Consider the following 18,830-nt stretch of genomic DNA (forward strand, 5'->3'; position numbering starts at 1 on the left):
CAAGGTTGTCCCCTACAACCACTTCCTCAACGAGGTCCTCATTACTCACCAAAACCAAATCCAAAATGGCCTCCCCCCTCGTCGGTTCAGCTACTACTTGATGAAGGAATTGATCAGCAAGCACATCTAGGAACATCTGAGCCCTATTATTGCTACTAGCGTTTGTTCCCCAATCTATATCTGGGAAGTTAAAGTCCCCCATAATTACACAGTTCCTATTAGTATTTACTTCCCTAAACACATTAAATAGTTCTTTATCCATATCCTGGGTAGATCCCGGCAGTCTATAGCACACCCCAAGCACTATCCCAGGGGAGGCTCTAGCAGTTCTTTTACCCAGTGTGAGTATCGCCCAGACGGACTCCGTCTTATCCATTCCATCAGTTATTATTTGTTTACAGCTTACCTCATTATTGACATACAATGCCACCCCCCCACCTTTACCTTTATTCCGGTCGTTCCTAAACAGCACATACCCTTCCATACCTGTACTCCAGTCATGACTGCCGTTCCACCACGTTTCAGTTATTCCTACGATATCCGGTTTCATTTCCCGGACCAGGAGCTCCAATTCCTCCATTTTGTTACCTAGGCTTCTCGCATTGGTGTATAAACATCCTAATGTATGCCGTTTAGCCTGTCTCCCATTAGTTATGCAATTTGTTACGGACCCCTTACTGTTCATCCCCCCTCTCCTTCTTATGTCCAATCCCATCCCCCCGGTTATATCTCTTCTTATCTCATCACTCACCCTTTCAATGTTGGAATCTGGCATGGAGATTAATTGTACATCTCCCAACCGTCTCCCCCACAGGACTACATTAGTGCAAAATAGGAATCTTTTAGTTTATGCCCATAGAGTCCACACAGGGGAGTTACAGTGCAGCACTCTGGTGTGCACTGCTATTCACACCTCTGTAGTCCAAACTGCAGGGCAGTGTAGACATAGGCCTTGTCTACATTATGGGGGTAAGTCGACCTAAATTACGCAACTCCAGCTACGTGAATAATGTAGCTGGAGTCGTTGTAACTTAGGTCAACTTACTGTGGTGTCTACACCATGCTGCGTCAACAGGAGATGCTCTGCCATCAACTTACCTTGCACTTCTAGATCTGGTGGAGTACCGTAGTCAATGGGAAAGCAATCTGCAGTTGATTTAATGGGTCTTCACTAGACCTGCCAAATCAACCCCCCGGTGAATCAATCGTAGCAGTGTTGATCCCTGGTAAGTATAGACCTGCACATAGCCTTAGAGACACCAAATCTGCTCACAAACTTTATTCTCTGAACCAAAAGTCATAACAAAGCCATGCAGGCTTTTCTTAAAACTGCAGTGATGATGAAGCCTGCTCCAATTTGATTGTTTTTAAAATTATGGTTAGGCTTCAGTAGGATTATTTAGGTGAATGCCTCCTTTACCCACTCAGTAACTCATTCCTCTTTTTTGCTGTTGTATTATGAAAGAAGTATTGCTATTTCTTAATATCATTAAATTCTCAGATAGTGCCTAGAAATATGAAGAAATGAAGCAATACACAAGGTTTAGTTTTATTCTCTTCATATTTTATAACTCAAAGTGGGAAGAAGTGGGCAGAGGAAAATTCACTAACATATTTAGATTCAAGGGGTTATTACCCAAATTTTCAGCTCAGAAAGTATTGTAAACTGAAGTAAAGTATAGCCTGGTGTTCACACTTCAAAAAATTGGAAAGTGTTCAGAAAAGAGCTTAAAGAATGATCTGAAGGCTGGAAAACCTGCTTTACAGTGAGCAACTAAAGCAATTTGATCTATTGAGTTAATCCAAGAAAGAGTAAAGAGGTGATTTGATCACAGTCTACAAGTAACTATGTGGGGAATAGATTTCTGAGAGTAGATTGCTCTTTAATCTAGAAGAAAAAGGTATAATAAGATCCAATGGTTGGAACCTGAAGCTAGAAAAATTCAAACTAGAAATAAAGAACAAATTTTTAACAGTGAGGATTATTAACCATTGGAACATCTTATGTAGGAATGTGGTGGACTATCTATCCCTTGAAGTTTTTATCATGGCTGGGTATCTTTCTAAAATATATGCTTATAACTGAAATAGAAGTTATGGGTTCGATGCAGAAATTATTGGGTGAGGCTTTTTGCCCTGTGCTGTTTTATAGGACTGATTGGAAAATAGAATTTCCATTGCACAGAAAATTCTGACCTTACAGAAAAAAATTGTTCCAATTCAAAATGAAAACTGACATTTCATAATTTTCTGCGAAATGAAAATTTCTCCAAAATGTCATTTGAGATACTTGAAATGTTTTGTTTAGATAATGTCAAATTGTTTCATTCTGATAATGTCAAAATGTTTAGTTTTGATAATTTTGAAACATAATATAATATGAAGTGTGTATATAAATATATCAATATTTTTAATAGAATATAAAAGTCTAAACACAATGAATCAAAATAATAAAGACAAATTGAAACATTTTTACCTAAGTGAAACCTTTCAGCGTTGTTGAAACAAAACAAGAAAGTCAACCATTTTTTTGCTGTTTTCCATTTTTTTTTAAATCAACACATTTTTATGAAAGATTTCAGTATCCGTGAAACTGCATTTTCCAAGGAAAATTTCTGTCAAAAACTCTTCACCCAGCTCTAGTTATGCAGGAGGTCAGGTTATCTGATCACAGTACTCCTATATGGTCTTAAAATCTATGTTTAATAAATTCACAGAGAACCACACTTATGGCTTAAATGTTAGCACTGCTGGAGATAAATATGACATTCAAGAGCAATTAGGGCTTGATCCCGTCTGACAATAACATCAGTGAAAGCAGATTGGATCTTTTGGGTACTAGCCTGTAAGTGAGCATACTAGGAATGTTACTTGGAGAAACCATATACTGGCAGCAGTTGGCCCCACATGAAATGTTTTACAGCAGACCTTGGAACTACTCTATGTGAAATTTGTCTAGCCTGGTAACAGATTTCATTACAAATTCAAATTAAATCCAGGGTTGTGAAAGAATTTTGCAATCAATGGTGGATTTTCTTTATGATTAGGTATGATGATTTGGAGTCAAAATCATGCAAAGTTTTGTTTTTGTATGATTTTGACAAAAAATCAGATGAAACTGAGTTGTTTTTACTGAGTTTTACTTTGAGTTTTGGAGTGGCGTTTGAACTCCAAATGTAACTCAACAGTGCAAACACAAACCTATATTTATTGAAATGAAAGGAAATGTTTATGTGCACAAAACCAAACCATCCATTTTAACCTAATTCAAATATTGACACGAAGCATTTTAAACTGCATCAATCCTTGCTTGGACAATTTTTTAAATGACTTGCTGAGATTGAATTGCTTGGATAAGAAGATACATAAAGAAAATCCTTGCCAGTTAGTAGTCTGGAAGATGGTAATGGGCAGAAGAGATTTTTTTTTTTAAATTCCTATAAACCAATGATTTCTTTTAATTAGGGCTCTTAATCACGATTAATTGCATGATTAAAAAATTAATCATGATTAATCACACTGTTAAACAATAATAGAATACCATTTATTTAAATATTTTTGAATGTTTTCTACGTTTTCAAATATATTGATTTTAATTACAATAAAGAATATAAAGTGTACAGTGCTCACATTATATTTATTTTTTATTACAAATATTTGCACTGTAAAAAAACAAAAGAAATAGTCACCTAATACACGTACTGCAGTGCAATCTCTTTATCATGAAAGTTGAACTTACAAATGTAGAATTATGTACAAAAAAAACCCTGCATTCAAAAATAAAACAGTGTAAAACTTTAGATACTACAAGTCTACTCAGTCCTTCTTCAGCCAATCACTCAGACAAACAAGTTTGGTTACAATTTGCTGGAGATAATGCTGCCCGCTTCTTGTTTACAATGTTACCTGAAAGTGAGAACAGGCGTTCGCAAGGCACTATTGTAACTGGCGTCGCAAGATACTTACGTGCGAGATGCGCTTAAGTTTCATATGTCCTTCAGAATGGAGAGAGGTAAATAGTGGTGTCCCGCAGGGATCTGTACTGGGCCTAGTCCTATTTAACATATTCATAAACTACCTGGAACAAGAGGTTACCCGTGAGGTGGCAAAATTTGCAGAGGATACAAAACTACTCAAGAGAGTTAAGTCCCAGGTAGACTGTGAAGAGCTACAAAAGGATCTCACAAAACTGGGTGACTGGGCAACAAAATGGCAGATGAAATTTAATGTTGATAAATGCAAAGTAATGCACATTGGAAAACATAATCCTAACTATACACATACAATGATGGGGTCTAAATTAGCTGTTACCACTCAAGAAAGATCTTGGCGTCATTGTGGATAGTTCTCTGAAATCATCCACTCATTGTGCAGTGGCAGTAAAAAAGCGAACAGAATGTTGGGAATCATCAAGAAAGGGATAGATAATAAGACAGAAAATATCATATTGCCGCTATATAAATCCATGGTATGCCCACACCTTGAATACTGCATGCAGATATGGTTGCCCCATCTCAAAAAAGATGTATTGGAATTGGAAAAAGTTCAGAAAAGGGCAACAAAAATTATTAGCGATATAGAACGGCTTCCATATGAGGAGAGATTAATAAGACTGGGACTTTTCAGCTTGGAAAAGAGGTGACTAAGGGGGGATATGATAGAGGTCTATAAAATCATGAGTGGTATAGAGAAAGTAAATAAGGAAGTGTTATTTACTCCTTCTCATAATACAAGAACAAGGGGCCACCAAATGAAATTAATAGGTAGCAGTTTTAAAACAAACACAAGAAAGTATTTTTTCATGCAACACACTGTCAACCTCTGGAACTCCTTGCCAGAGGGTGTTGTGAAGGCCAATACTATAATGGGGTTCAAAAGGGAGCTAGATGGATTCATAGAAGATAGGTCCATCAATGGCTATTAGCCAGGATGGGCGGGAATGGTGTCCCTAGCCTCTGATTGCCAGAAGGTGGGATTGGGTAACAGGGCATGGATCACTTGATGATAACCTGTCTGTTCATTCCCTTGGGGCACCTGCCATTGGCCACTGTCAGAGGACAGGATACTGGGCTTGATGGATCTTTGGTCTGACCCAGTATGGCCATTCTTATGTTCATGCTTCAACCAGCATTCCAGAGGACAGGCGTCCATGCTGATGATGGGTTCTGCTCGATAACGATCTAAAGCAGAGCAGACTGACGCATGTTCATTTTCATCATCTGAATCAGATGCCACCAGCAGAAGTCTGATTTTCTTTTTGGTGGTTTGGGTTCTGTAGTTTCTGCATCGGAGTGTTGTTCTTTTAAGACTTCTGAAAGCATGCTCCAAACCTTGTCCTTCTCAGATTTTAGAAGGCACTTCAGATTCTTAAACCTTGGGTCGAGTGCTGTAGCTATTTTTAGAAATCTCACATTGGTACCTTCTTTGCGTTTTGTCTAATCTGCTGTGAAAGTGTTCTTAAAACAAAACGTGCTGGGTCATCATCTGAGACTGCTATAACATGAAATATATGGCAGAATGTGAGTAAAACAGAACATGAGACATACAATTCTCCTCCAAGGAGTTCAGTCCCAAATTTAATTAATGCATTATATTTTTAACGAGCATCATCAGCATGGGAAGCATGTCGTCTGGAATGGTGGTTGAAGCATGAAGGGACATATGAATCTTTAGCGCATCTGGCACATAAATACCTTGCAACACCGGCTACAAAAGTGCCATGTGAATGCCTGTTCTCACTTTCAGGTGACTTGGTAAATAAGAAGCAAGACGCAGCATCTCCCATAAATGTAAACAAACTTGTTTGTCTTAGAAATTAGCTGAACAAGAAGTAGGACTGAGTGGACTTGTAGGTGCTAACATTTTACATTGTTTTGTTTTTGAGTGCAGTTATGTAACAAAAAAAATCTACGTTTCTAAGTTACATTTTCACGATAAGGAGATTGCAGTACAGTACTTGTATGAGGTGAACTGAAAAATACTATTTCTTTTATCATTTTGACAGTGCAAATATTTGTAATCAAAAATAATAATATAAAGTGAGCTGTAGACTTTGTATTCTGTGTTGTAATAGAAAACAGTATATTTGAAAATGTAGAAAAACATCCAAAATATTTAATACATTTCACTTGGTATTCTATTGTTTAATAGTGCCATGAATCACGATTAATTTTTTATCACAATTAATTTTTTTGAGTTACTCACGTGAGTTAACTGCAATTAAGCAACAGCCCTACTTTTAATATTTCACCACTAGTGACTCCAGCAATGCACACCTGAAGCCAGATGGAGACACAGGGTCTGATCTTGGATTATTGCATGCCAGAAATGACTGGCTGAGAACTGAACACAGTGAGATAGAGGGGGCTTTTTTGCTATATTTTAAACCCACTATAAGCAATGCATCTGTTACAGTCCTGTTATTTCGATAAGGGCAGAAGCAAGGCCATGGGGACTGAGTGCTCGGTGCTTGGAGTCTCTGGTGGTTATTACCTAAAGGAAGCCACAGGCTGTGAAAAACAGGCCAAACAGATTCAAAATAACAAGAAAGTTATTTTTGTTAAAAGCATCAGAAAAAACAGCTCTGGATGACTGAAAAAAATACAAAATACAACAGGCAATTTGAGGCCAGTCTCTGACCATCACAACAGCAAGAGGAAGCATGCAGGGGAAAATGGGTCACCAAGGAGCCATTGATAACACACAGTCTAGAGACTTTAAGAAAGCAACAAAGCTCTCATCTGTAACTGATTAATTATTAAAAATAAAATAAAGGGCGGGGGTGGAAATGAAACTTAAAAAAAAAATGTTAAACCAAAGATTCCTGCAGGGGATGGATTAGCTTAGAGGAGGGAAGGAGTACATTTTTATAACTAAAGGCTTTGAGCAAAATCCAGACATTTCCGAAGTAGGGGAAACCACATGCAAACAGCTCTAGGAATGCTAGAAGCCCCTGTGTCAGGCCTATGATACCAATTGTGCATGTTCTATCAGCCAGAGGCCTCTCAATTAGCTAGTGTGTATGCTGAGGAATGTACAGTAGCCAACGGAGGTGGCAGGATACTGATCCCATGTGACAGGGATACATTCACCTTTTGCAACCTAGTCCCATGTCATATGAGGAGGCCAGATAATAAAGAACAGTGTCAGAAATAAATGAAATGGAGCATGTAGAGTCACCTGCTCTGATCGCCTCTATACTTGGAGATGATGGATTTAAAAAAAAAACAACAGGCTTGGAAATGATTTTTTTCCTCACCTGGACTATGTTCTCTGTAATAGATTAAATCAAAACCCTGGATCTGAATTCCCTGAAACTTTGGGAAAGTTTTGATCCAGATCTGATTTTTATAACTTAGACACATCTCTTCTAATAATCATAAAAGTGTGGGGAGGGGGGAGGAGTGGAAAAGAAAGGGCCTGATCTTTACACAGTTGAACAATGATTTAAATTAAGAATAAGATGATTCATACATTTCCAAAGGCCTTATTTTGATCTGATTTGATTCTATCAGGTTTGAGCCCAATACATTTTGTAAACCTTTTAAATGTAGGGGAATTAGAAATCCCTGCTGTCCACAACTTCCCTACCCCCTAAAAACAAACTAAATAAACCACATTCTCCCTGCTTTACTAAAAAATTACCAGTGTCCAATAAGAAAGTGGTACCACAAATAGTGGCGTTGTCCCTTTATTTACACACTATATTCAAGAACAACATATTCTCCAATTTCCAAATCTACTAGCAGTAGAAAGTGCCACCTATCCTGAGGAAGAGACATTCAGATCAGCTATTATGTCTACAAAAAACAACGTGACTCATAAAAATTGCAATAAATGAATAGCAATTGTAACTGAAAATGAATTGCAATCAGAATCTATTGGCCACAGACCATGCCTGAGTTTGGCATAGCCTCCTGTGTCCACTATAGTCCAGCTATGTAGATATTGCAGACCCTGATTCATAGTTGTTGGGAAAATTCCATGCCCACAACCTTGCAACCCTTTGAAAAACCCATTTGTTCAGTCTTTTGGCAGGTTGTGATATTCACCCATTCATAAGTATTCTTACTACAGATGAGCTCTTCTCTCAGCCTCTCACTTCCAGGACTATAAAAGCTGGCTTTCATTTTCACAAATAGCAGTGAAGAGTCAAAGCAAGAATGAAAAATGTGTTGCTTTTTTTGCAAACCTGCAAAAATGAGATTTTTCATTAGTTTCACTTATGGTGATAAAATCCCTTGAAGTTATTTCTCTTCCGGTGCGGGGGCGGATGACGATGCTGGGCACACTTTTCAATACTGCTGCTGCAGAAACTTTTGCTATTCAAAATAAAAGTACAAAGAAAATCACTTCCCTTTTCTTCATGTTATATTAGAGCTTGATTCTGCTCACAAGTCAATGGCCAATTGCCTTTTATGGGAGCAAGGCTGAGCCTTTACTTCCCCCCCCTCCTTTCTTTAAATGTTAGGTTTAAAACTGGTTTTGCCTATTATTTTATATCTAGATAGACCGATAACTACAGCTATAGATATCTATTTTTCTGGTTTCTTATTCACACCTATCAGAAATGTGGATGCTCTTTAATGACTACATGCAATTTAAGCAAATACATTTTTAAACATTTCCAATACCACAAGCCATAAAATAGTATGGAAAAGCTGATAAGTCATCCTTAAAAGACCATCTACTGAAACAACGAGAGAGAGTAATTGACACAAGCTTTGACCTCTCTGTTGTTGTTAGCCACGAGTAGGGGAGCTAATGACTTCATGTACGTATTGAACACTCTACCATTCAGCTATTAAAGATTTCTGCAAAAGAATACTTGCATTTTCACTAAACCCCAGTAACTTGATGTAGGTCTAAACATGCCCCCCTTTCTGGCTTTTAATAGATCACAACAAAATCTCATATCATCCATCAAAACACAATATGTTTTAGTATATTGGACACTGAGTGCTGCTTGAAGCTTTCAAAGCAAAGTATTATAAATTATTAAATGTTTTTCTTTCTATTACCTACATCAAAGAACATTGCCATGATGGACTGCAGAATCAGCTAATGTTGTAGCTGTCTGCTGGGGTACTGTGCAGGAATTTGTGGGAATGATAAGCCACAAGATTTTTGATTTTAAAAGAAGCTAAACACTTACTTTGAAAAATAAACCTGTGAACTTTAATCTTTAGTTTGTAAATTTATCCATCTAGACTTGAACAACTGCAAATTTAAATTACAATAGAAAATGGTTGGGGTTAGCGAAGATAGATACAAACAGCTGATTTTTAGCCAAGTGGTTGCAACTTAAATGACCATAAGACAATTCCTAAAGGTACCCTGTCTTGGTAGCAGTGAAAGCAGTAGAATAACTGCTACCCTGAACTGTCACTTGCCTGCCCTCCTTCCAATATTCAAATTCTAAGCATCCTCACTGTCCAAGATCTGAACAGCCTGCTTAAACTGAAGGCCTTCAACGTAGGGTGACCATATTTCCCTATGTTAAATATGGGATACCTGGTAAAATTACTCATATTCAAGTGAGTTCAACAGCCATCTATCAGAACTATGCAGTACAAACATTCAAATTAACATCAAGTTGACTGAGCCCCGGTTAAAAAGAAATACTGCAGAATTGGATTATTTTTATTTACCTTATTTTTAAGGCTCACAAAGGGAGGGGTGACACCCCCCCACCCCTCCCACGCATGGGAAGAGGTGACACACACACATACACCTCTCTCACATGAGGGGTGACTGACTGAACTGACCCTCCCTGCCCAGTGTTCTCTGCCCTTCATGCCTTTTTGGGCCCCCAGGACGGATCCGCCTCTCTTGGTACCTGGGGCCGCGTCTTCCTGAGGCAACATGTGGGTGGGGCTGTGCCACATAGGGTCACATGCTCCCCCTCCCAAGATTCCTGCCAGGGTTCACCCCAAAATGTGGTCAGTAGCAGGCTTTCGACACTGTGCAGGAGGAAAGGGACAGGAGCTGCTTCCGGACGCGGGGGTGGGGGGGGGTGGGGGGAGGAGGGGAGAGGGAGGGATGACCTGGCCTGTGTTTTTGCAGAGCTCATCTCTTCTTCTCCCGCCTCCTCCCCCACACCTGTGGCTGGAAGCAGCTTGTCCCTTCCTGCCTGCACAGCTAACACCTCCAGGCTGCTGCTGGCCACCTACATAACCCAGCTGCCTCCTGTCCCCCGGCTACAGCGCGGGCAGGAAGGGGTTAAGCCCTAAGGATGCATTTTGCACCAGGGCCCAGGGAACCTGACTGCAGGGGCTTCAGCGAACCTGGCCAGAGAGGTGGCTCAGGAGGGGAGGGTGCCTAGGGAATGGAGCATCCCCGTGCTCCCTGGGGGAAGGACCCAGGGACGGGGTGAGGGAGGTGGGAGAAGACGGTGCTAAGCCCCTGCCCCAGGGGCTTCTGTGGAGCCTACAGGTTCGGGACATAAACAGGCTGGAAATTGCTTCCCCCCTCGGCCACTCCACCAGAGCTTAGCTGAGGGGCGGAGAAGCTTCCCTGTGCCAGCACTGTGGGGGGCTTATACAGGGCTTGGCTCCTCCTGGCTAGCACCCTGAGCCGGAGGGTCTTTGGCTTTCCTGGGGCACCGGCCCAGCCAGAAGCAGTGGGGGAAGGAAGGAGCCTGCCGGCCTGGCTGTTGGTGAGCTGAGCACTCCGACCGGGGGCTGTTTCTCCGCACAGTGCTGGGAGTGGGATGCGCCCCATCTGGGGGGAGGGGGGCGAGAAAAAGGGGAGATATGGAGGAGCAGCAGGGCTGTGTGTGTGTGTGTGTGTTTGTGAGAGAGAGAGGTGGCAAAGCAGGGAGAGGACAGCACGAGGGGGAGAACGTAAAGGGCTGATGGGCGGGCTGCAGAGGCAACACATAACTGACCGCTGCCTGTCACCTGCCTGCACTCACCAGCCACCGCAGCTCATAGTGCGCAGCCAGTGCCAGCTGGAAATGGGACGAGGGGCAGGGCCCTGCTGGCCGAGAGCCAACATGCAGCGGGGGCTGCGCTGACAGACCAGCAGGGGGAGCGGTTGGCCCCAAGCACTGCATCTTTGCCCTGATATCAGCTTTGCACACCCACCCCCATCGTCGACCACTGGACCCCCCCACTCACCGCTGGTGGGTGAGTGGCTGGTGGAACTTACCACTATTGATTGGGAGGGGGACGTGGGGCAGGGAGACATCAAATACGGGACAATTTGTTTGTTTTTAAGAAAGAGTCAGGACACCTGCAGGAGGGCTTAAATAGGGGACTATCCCTTTAAAAACGGGATGTCTGGTCTCCCTACTTCAAGGATCCATGCAGTCCAAGATCATTGCATAGGGTAACACTGAGCCTTGCTGTAACAGCTTGGTTGTTCCTGCAGGTCTGACTCTGTTTGACCTAAAAAATAGGTACGTGTGTAATTTTGCAGGGAAGTGGATATGGTCCATTGCCTCGCATCTGAAGGGCTGTAGAAAAATAATTGTATATATTAAAAATATGGGTTTTTTAACAGAAATTAAGGCAAACCTCTGCCCAATAATATAATCCCCAAGAGCAACTGAGAACATCTGGGTTCAGTTCCTGGCTCTGCTGTGGACTTCTTATCTGACTGTGGGAGAGTCATTTAATCTCTGTGTCACAATTCCTCATTTGGATAACGGGGATGATAATCCTTAATTTCTCCTATCTTTTTTTAGTCTCTGTAAATCACCATCCCGCTACCTCTCAGCAGGCATATTCTGTGCCTACATGCAATCCTATTGACTTCATTTTGCCCCAAATCTTCACCATTCAATGAAATCTAGTGAAAAGCCTTCAGCATAAGGGACCAGTTGTCTTAGAAAATGGTGTCTGGCTGAAGCCTATTCTGAGTCCCTGCTGCCAGTTCCTCAATTTGGAACAAGGACTTTGGAATTTGACTTTATATATTTATGAAGAGTTACCTGGAAACTATCCATACATATGTATTAAGAATTTATTGGCTTCTTTTGTCTACTTCTATGCAGATTCTATGATCTGTAAATTATTTTAGAAATAAACAGGAGTAATTGAGAGCAATTGAGGGCAAAAGATGGCCATACAAGGGTAGGATTGCCCTTAATAATGCTTCTGTTATTTTCTAGTGAGTCTGTAAGAAACAATATGGATTACTGCAAAGCTGTTGTGAAAAAACTGTGTGCCATAAGTGATGATTGAGGGATAAGACAAATGCCTCTATTTTCTGAGAAACGAAGTTATGTCAAAGCAAGTACAGATCTTGATCTATGCTTTTTCATTTTTACAGTGTTACTGTTGACTGTATAAATGGGAAAATAAAATAGTTTAAAAAGCTAAGTAGTTTTGAGCTGGGTGGTTGTGGTCCCAAAACTGAATAAACTTGAACTTCAGGACTATATTCTGCCACCCTACCTGAAGCAATAGTTTACTCCCATTGATCTCAATGCTGTTGGTCTAAAGCATGCAGTGCTTAGGTACTGCTCAGAATGGTAGAAATTTGTGTCCCTTAGTTAGCCATTCAGCTTGTTCCCTGTGTCCTGTTTATTTTTGGAGTCACAAGTTTACAACAGTGTCTGCTATTATTTTCTAAATACCCACTTAGTATCACTTCCACCAACATCCACTTCTATTTGCTTGAATATTTGTTTACAGTGAGAATTCCACCTTGTGAATTGTCCATGAGAGGTAAAATAAGTATTTACCATTCTAACACACCATAAGATTAACCTCCAAAATGAAATAGGCATTGTACTACCATTTTATCAGAGTTTTGCCTTGTTATAGAAGCACAAAGGAAGGCAAAAGCTATTGATCCCAAGTATTGGTGTTATCTTCTAAATCTACAGTACTCAGTATCTCATGAACATGCATTGCCGGCTTGATATCATGTTTCCCACAGCTTTTATACATAGTGCCTGTAAACTGGCCAAGTCTGGCACTGAACAATTTCCTTAGGACATGATTTTTCATCACAACAAACAAAACAACTAAACAATGCATTGTCTGTAAACCCAGGTCTAACTGTATCCTGTGTTTAAAAGCACACAGATTATCAGCTGTTAAGTGAAAGACAAAACGAGATAGTAATTATCACTTACATAGCACTGTTCAAACATTAACCAGCTATAATCTTCACAACTAGAGCTGGTCGGAAATTCTCCAACACAACAGTTTCTTCAAAAAGTGCCAATTCATTGAACCCAAAATGTTTTTGAACAATTTGGACTCAACAGTCCCTGCGAGGATCCCTGCCTGGTTCCCTACCATTTCCCCAGGCAGGCGTCTGGACAGCCCAGGTTTCTAGAGTCCTAGGCTCCAGGGCAGACCTGTCATGTGGACTGCCCCAGGCCAGGGGCCATGGGAGCCATGGACCCCTGCCCGTAGTTGAGGCTCACAGGACTTCTGGGCTCCCTCATGCTAATTTGGGAGATTTTCAGGCTTGCTGGCTCCTTAGACTGCCTGAGTCTCTAGGCTTCCAGACTCCCTAGGTTGCCAGACTGGGGAGCCAGCTGGCCACCCTTGGTAAGGCTGGAATCCCTGGTAGCTGCAAAGTGAAATTGACATGATTCTTGTCAGTTTCACGGCTGCCCATCTCTCAGGAACAGTGAGTGGTTCAGCTTCTGCCAGAGATCATGGGGAGTATATTTTGTTTCAGAAACCCCATGTTTTGGTGTTTCTGAAGTGAACTTTTTTGGAATCTCCACTTTGCAGGAAATTTCAAAATTTGCAAAATAAATAAATAAATAAAAATAAAAAAAATTGCTGAAACCAGAAAGTAAAAATTTCCTGTGAACTGGAAATTCTGAGTTTCAGTCAGCTCTACTCACAACAACCTCTCTGGGTAGTTAAGTATTATCCCCATTTTACAGATAGGGAAACTGAGAAAGAGAGACTACATGGGTGGATAGAGGCATCTCGTCTCTCTCTTCAAGGGACCACAGGGACGGCTCCTTCTCATACTTCCATGGAGGCACATAATGCACCAAGGATGAGTCATGATTTCTGCTGTACAAACTGTGTGCATCTGTATAGGTCTATCAGTGAAACCTATATAAAGCCCACTTGTATAGCAACGTCATTGACCATTTTAACAACACTGGTTTTAAAATCAGAAGATGATTAGAAGACGGGAAATGTTAATTTATTAGACGTTGGGTTTCATAGAATCCTAGAATATGAGGGTTGGAAGGGACCTCAGGAGGTCATCTAATCCAACCCCCTGCTCAAAGCAGGACCAATTCCCAACTAAATCATCCCAGCCAGGGCTTTGTCAAGCCTGACCTTAAAAACCTCTAAGGAAGGAGATTCCACCACCTCCCTAGGTAACCCATTCCAGTGCTTCACCACCCTCCTAGTGAAAAAGTTTTTCCTAATATCCAACCTAAACCTCCCCAACTGCAACTTGAGACCATTACTCCTTGTTCTGTCATCAGGTACCACTGAGAACAGTCTAGATCCATCCTCTTTGGAACCCCCTTTCAGGTAGTTGAAAGCAGCTATCAAATCCCCCCTCATTCTTCTCTTCTGCAGACTAAACAATCCCAGTTCCCTCAGCCTCTCCTCATAAGTCATGTGTTCCAGCCCCCTAATCAGTTTTGTTGCCCTCCGCTGGACTCTTTCCAATTTTTCCACATCTTTCCACATCTTTCTTGTAGTGTGGGGCCCAAAACTGGACATAGTACTCCAGATGAGGCCTCACCAATGTCGAATAGAGGGGAACGATCACGTCCCTTGATCTGCTGGCAATGCCCCTACTTATACAGCCCAAAATGCCATTAGCCTTCTTGGCATCAAGGGCACACTGTTGACTCATATCCAGTTTCTCGTCCACTGTGACCCCTAGGTCCCTTTCTGCAGAACTGCTGCCTAGCCACTCGGTCCCTAGTTTGTAGCAGCGCATGGGATTCTTCCGTCCTAAGTCAGGACTCTGCACTTGTCCTTGTTGAACCTCATCAGATTTCTTTTGGCCCAATCCTCTAATTTGTGTAGGTCCCTCTGTATCCTATCCCTACCCTCCAGCGTATCTACCACTCCTCCCAGTTTAGTGTCATCTGCAAACTTGCTGAGAGTGCAGTCCACGCCATCCTCCAGATCATTAATGAAGATATTGAACAAAACCGGCCCCAGGACCGACCCCGGGGCACTCCACTTGAAGGCAATTAGGTAGTCAGGCATGACTTGCCCTTTGTGAATCCATGCTGACTGTTCCTGATCACTTTCCTCTCCTCTAAGTGCTTCAGAATTGATTCCCTGAGGACCTGCTCTTGAGGTTTAGTGCTCTTTATTTATAAATGAAATATTCTGAACATAGTATGTATTGTTCGTTTATTATATATTAATATTATGAAAGGAGAGAGAGAGAGAAATATCAGTAGTAATGTTTTAGCAAATTTTAGGCTCCAGCTGAACTGTGGTTTGTATCCAGGGCCCTCGTTCTTCAAACACTCACACAGTTGCATAACTTCAAACACCCAAGCAGCCCTATGGACTTTAATTTACTACTCATGGGAGTACAGTCAAGCACACGTGCAAAGATTGCGAGATAGGGGACTAGATTTGAAAATATGTGTGAAAATTTTGAGAAATTTTGTTTTTGATTTGACCTGAAACAGTTTTTTCCAGAATTGCCAGCAAACCCAAATCTGTTATGCACCCAGTTGTATTTACAGCCAACTACAGTATATCAAGAGGCATCACAGTTTTGTTCTAAGAAAACCATTACCAAGGCCATATTGTAAATCATATTTGTCATAGTATGTTGTAAATTTAATTAAAATATAACTCCATCTCTCTCTAGAGAAGTGAGAATTTCTGTGCAGGAGGAATTCTTGGGTAAAGAGAGTGCTTAAACATAAGGATATACAAGTAAGCAGACTGTGTCATGAAAGAAACATGATTTGTATGCCTTGCATAAAGGCCTCTTCCTGAGTATGGCAGGCAGTAATTGTAACTGTTCAGCTTTTCTTCACAAATGCTTTTAATAAATACAAGATGGGAAGAGAAGTCATTGGTTTAGACATTTTAGGTAGCAGCTATGTAACTCATAATAGTTAGTGAATGGGAGAGGAAGGCCCAGATCCACAAAGGTATTTAGGTTTCAATTGAAATCAATGGAAGAGAGGCGCCTAAATAGCTTTATGGATCTGGGCTTGTAAGTGACCAAGTTGCTCACATGCTCATAAGAGCTATTATAATTCACTGACCATACTGATAGTTCTCACAGATTGTAGTTTGGCATTTCTTTATTCAGTTATCAGTCCTGCACTGAAAGCCTCTAGGGTGGTTCCATTGACTTCATTGGGGCTCTGCTTGGATTCCCCTGTGCGGTTCTCATTGCAGGATTGAGGCATAAATATGCATGTCTGAAATGACTCCTTGTGCTAGTTAGATAATTTGCTCCTTCAGCTTTTTCCTCAACAATAGCAGAAACCAGTTTAGAATCCGATCCTAAAGGGGGTGAGCACCTGCAACTCAATTTCAGGGTCTAGTTTCTGTCTGGCAACTGTTGGTTAGGAAAAACTAAGAGACTTGTGCATTTTAATAATTGTAGTTTGAATTCTTGTCTAGGGCACATGCAGGCCTGAGTAGGCATTCTTTAGCTTTCTGAGCATGTGCTTATCTAAGTCTAAGGAAATCAAATAAGTAAACTTCCATTTGACATCAATAGGACTTGTGGACACTCAGTGCAGACTGCCTTACATGAAATCACCCCAAGAGTCTGGCAATTCGTCCATTAACAGATTGATATGTTCAGATTTTCATAATTAAAGGATACTAAAAACATAACAAAACATAAGAAACACACAAAAATACTACATTGATCTAATGTTGTTTTGGACTTAAATGAATGAAGTGTGGATATTTGCCTTTTAGGATCAAATCTGCAATACCTATACACAATTGGGTGTCACCTTAATGTTTTTCTGTTATGCTTTAGGAACTGGAGATTTGATCATTAACTATAAATTCATATGCTGTTACTTGTTTGCCACAACAGTATAAGTAATAAATAGATATGGATATACACAAAATGTTTTATATGTCAGAAAATAGCTTGCAGAAATCATTATAAATGTAACAATAAGGCTGAAGTGCATTTTGTTTTGTTCCTAATAGATCTTCAGTGTAGAGATGTTAAGTTGCACAGTGCAGTCAGGATTGAATTTAATGCTATAATGATGGAAAGGTGTTTTTGCTACACCATTTGGACTCCAGGAAAATAACTTTTCAGCTACTGTAGTTTTTCATTCCTTGATATCCATTCCATGTAGATGGCAATATGCAGTATATAATATATATGCATTTGTAATATTTGAGGTTGCATTTCATGTAGAGAGAATGTTTTTTTCCTAAGAGCCACTGCATCAGTAGAAAGGCTTCAAAATTATACTCAAGAAATTTATGAAGTAACAAATTATTATTATTTTATGTCATTTTTCATTCCCATGTCTGGATGACTTTGGCTACTGTTGAGAGCTTAATGTTCTTTTTCAAGCCTTTACTTTTTTTAAACCAGAGAACTGTTATTACTTAAATTACAAACATTTACAGTACATCTGTTCAATATTTCTTTTAGCATTCATTGTCAGGTGTGCAAATCTGTTAACTCAGAAATAGCTTAGAATGAGGGATTATTTTCTGATTGTATGTTAGAATAGGTTATCTTATTTTTAGAAATATTGGCCAAACATTTTCATAGCATCATGTCATTTATACCACCATTGGATCATCATAAATACCTGGTAGATGTTAGGATCACCTAATATTTGTTCTCCCTTGTTGTTACTGACAAAATAGCAGTCTTTTGTGGAGAACCTGGTTACTAATACAGCTATGAGAGAAAAAATTGTTGCCAGCAAAAATGGTACCATCCGAATGGAAACAAATAGAATAAATTGTAAATTATTACATCTTTACCCTCTTTACAGAAGGAAAACAAAAACAACAACCCCAAACCTATTTCTAACACAAACATTGTTTTTGCAGCAAAATGGAAGGTGTTTTCACTTGCAAAAATGTGTTTTTGTTTTAATGTGAAATAGAGAAAAGTTGAAAGCAAAACACGGTGTTTTGCTTTCACCAAACTGGTGAAATTATGATTGTTGTCATAAAGAAGTCCGTGACCAGTGATGAACAAGGTGACATTTTTGTCCTTGACCAAATCCACTGATTTTCATAAGAACTTTTATTTTTATTCATGACAATTGATTGTTTCATACTGCGTTAGCTGCTAGTGACTTGCTTAAATCCTGACGCTGCACTGTGATCTACCTGAGTGGAGAACAGTTGAGGTTAATGGGATAGTGGTATATGGTCCAAATACAAATCTGGATCCTGTATTTCAGCAAAAAACACCATGTTATAACCTATTTTTAAGGTTTAAAAATTATTCTTTAAAACTCCCTAACATGAGAAAACCTTAGGTGTCACTGTTGGGATCCTGCACTTCTTCAGATTACATTACTCCTGGACTGTATCACCTTCACAATGAAGTGTTTCAGAAGATCTAGGACTGGAGTGAAGGCTATTAGGGAGCTTGTTCTTAAGGAGAAAGTAATTACGGTAAATAATATTTTAAAAACCCCAACAAAAATATAAGGCCTGAAAACCCCGAGGTACAATGATTTGGTGCCCTTCCTGACTAAGTGTGCCATAAGACAGGCTCTCAGTGAATTTCTTGCCTAGTATTCTCAAAATGTATATAACCATGGTGTCTTAAAATTCCACCTGTGCTGCAGAGAGTTTCCAAAACTGCAGGATTTATTCCATTGGATAACGTTGAGTTTAAGGATCCTTTCCTGTAGAACAGTTAAAATGTAAAGGGTCTAATTAGCTCCAATT

The 18,830-nt window shown here is 40.2% G+C and overlaps 1 protein-coding gene across 9 annotated transcripts in view; it reads left to right on the forward strand.

Annotated features, from left to right (window-relative positions):
- GRM8 (glutamate metabotropic receptor 8) overlaps positions 1-18,830 on the forward strand; it is a 490,512-nt gene that overhangs the window by 215,079 nt on the left and 256,603 nt on the right. The window lies entirely within an intron of this gene.

Source organism: Chrysemys picta, chromosome 1, assembly GCF_011386835.1.
Source record: "Chrysemys picta bellii isolate R12L10 chromosome 1, ASM1138683v2, whole genome shotgun sequence".
In the NCBI taxonomy this organism is placed as follows: domain Eukaryota; kingdom Metazoa; phylum Chordata; order Testudines; family Emydidae; genus Chrysemys; species Chrysemys picta.